This window comes from Penaeus japonicus, unplaced genomic scaffold (genome assembly GCF_977035675.1).
Source record: "Penaeus japonicus unplaced genomic scaffold, GWHDUDI00000001_assembly GWHDUDI00000036, whole genome shotgun sequence".
Taxonomy (NCBI): domain Eukaryota; kingdom Metazoa; phylum Arthropoda; class Malacostraca; order Decapoda; family Penaeidae; genus Penaeus; species Penaeus japonicus.
The window spans coordinates 10,575,758-10,578,257 of NW_028234438.1; positions in this window are offsets into that span (position 1 = coordinate 10,575,758).

Sequence of the window (2,500 nt, forward strand, 5' to 3'; positions counted from 1 at the left end):
CCCTCCTCTCTTCCTCTCCTACTCTTCCTTCTCCTCTTCCCCTCCTCCTCTTCCTACCTCTTCTTTCTCCTCCTCACCTCCCTCCTCATCATCATCATCATCTTCATCATTCATCATCATCATCATCATCATTCCCCCTCCCTACTTTTTTCTTCTTCTTCTCCTTCATTCTCCGCCCCTCCTCCTCCTCATCAGCTAATTATAGTATCAGTAATATAGATGGTGAAGTATCATGGGGTATTGTAATATACTTATCGGCAGCAAGATGACAAAGATGATCATTGAAGTTTGGTTAAATAGATATTACGTAGTGTTGAAAGATCAGACCGCCTATGAACATGAAAGAGGGAATAGAAAAGGGGAGACGAGAATTGGAATTAAAGAAAAAATAGATCAGACAAGGCAGGTTAAATTCGAACAGAAAAGACGAGATTAGCCGGTTCTTCGGCTGCTTGGGGACGGCGAGCGACGGGCGAGTCAAGTGGCGCGAAGGAACGAGATGCCGAAGAGAAGCGAGCGGGGCGGAAGAGATTATGCTAGAGCGAAAAATAATGCTAGTTTTCCGCGTTTTTTTACAGCGGCTTCGTTAACCGTCCATCCGGGAACGGAGAGTGGTCGTTAAACCACGCGGGGCGGCGACAAGGACGCGAGGTCCACTCATTCCGAGGCGATTCTGGACAGCTTTTGCTCGGCCTCCGCGAGAGGGAGGACTTTTTGCTTTTTAAAAGGGTTCTCGTGTTCTCTGTTTTAGTACATATTCGTATACATACACACACTATCTATTTCTATCTCATACACATACACTATCTATTTCTATCTCATACACACACACACACACACACACACACACGCACACACACACACACAAACACATACATGCATATATACATATGAATTGACCATTTCACATAACTTTTTCTTGCCTATCACTTTCTCTCCACTGGTTTCTGTTTCTCATTTAATCCAAGCCTCCCTTTTCCTTCCTTCCTCCTCCCTCCCTCCCCACCCTATTCCTACCTATTTCTCCCTTTCTCTGTCTTCCTTCCCCTCCCTTCCTCTCCCCCTGCACCATTTCCCTCCCATCCCATCCCATCCCCCCCCCCCTCTCCCTTCCTCTCGTCAGCATCTCAGAATGCGAGAGATGAAGCTCAAAGTGTCTACCTGCCTCGGACGCAGCATCCCAGGGCCCGGGTTCGCGGGATGAGATCTTTCACAAATTTGCCCAGATGAAAACCTCGGTCGGAGGAAGCGATTACCCTGGCCGGACTTTCGCCTTCGTCCTTTTTGGGGTGAAAGGGTGGGCTCGGAGTGAAGGAAAGTCGAGTAGGAAAAAATGAGTGTGGAACGCATAGAGTGGAGAGAGAAGGAGAGAGGAAGGTATTAAAGAGAAAAAGAAAGAGAAAGAGAGAGTGGGTGGGGGAGTGAGTGAGTGAGTGAGTAAGTAAATGAGTGTGTGAATATAAGTAGTAATATGAGTGAGTGAGTGAATGAGTGAGATGGACAGGTGAGTGAGAAGAGGTACGAGAGTTGTTTGAGAGTTATGAGAAGGAGAGTGAGAGCTGAGAAGAGGAGAGAGGTGGAAGAGAGAGATGAGAGAGAGAGAGGGAGAGGTGAGAGGGGAGAGGTGAGAAGGGAGAGGTGAGAGAGAGGAGAGAGAGAGAGGATGGGGGGGCTATTTCTAAGTATATTTATATATTTATGTGTATATGTTTATATCGATATCATAACATACATATATATATATATATATATTTATATATATATAGTTATATATTCTATATATACGTATAATATATATATATATATCTATAATATATATATATATCTATATATATATATAGTTTTAGTTATTTATGTGTGTAGTGTGTGTGTGTGGGTGGGTGTGGTGTGGGTGGTGTGCTCTTGCTGTGTGTGTGTGTGTGTGTTGTGTGTGTGAGCCATGTGTGTGTGTGTTGGGTGTGTAGAGAGACGAGAGGCAGAAGAGAGAGTGAGGAGAGGGGAGAGGAGACGGGAGTGAGAGAGAGGTGAGAGATAGGACGATGAGAGAGAGAGAGAGAGGAGGAGGAGAGGAGTGGAGAGAAAGGGGGCGAGATTGAGGGAGATGGAAGAGAGAGAGGGATGAGGAGAGAGAGCGTAGCTGCGAGAGGGGGAGAGAGGAAAGGGGGGAGAGAGAGGGAGGAGAGAGAGAGAGGTAAAGGGGAGGAAAGGAGGAAACAGACATACTTAGACATATTTAGAGAGAGAGGAAAAAGAGAAAAAGTGAGAGAAAGATAGATATACAGCGATAGGATTTAGGCGGGTCAAGTCAAATTGCAAATACAACATTATGCATAAATTAGTAAATAATTAGAAAAGACGCTGATTGAAACGAATTCATTTTCTGTAATGATTCCAAGTCAAGCCATAGCGTGTAATTGCGTTCATGTTTGGAAGAAAAAAATACGTATATAAACTGAAAGCACTCAATTTATTTTTTGATCGTGGTATTATTAATTCTTCT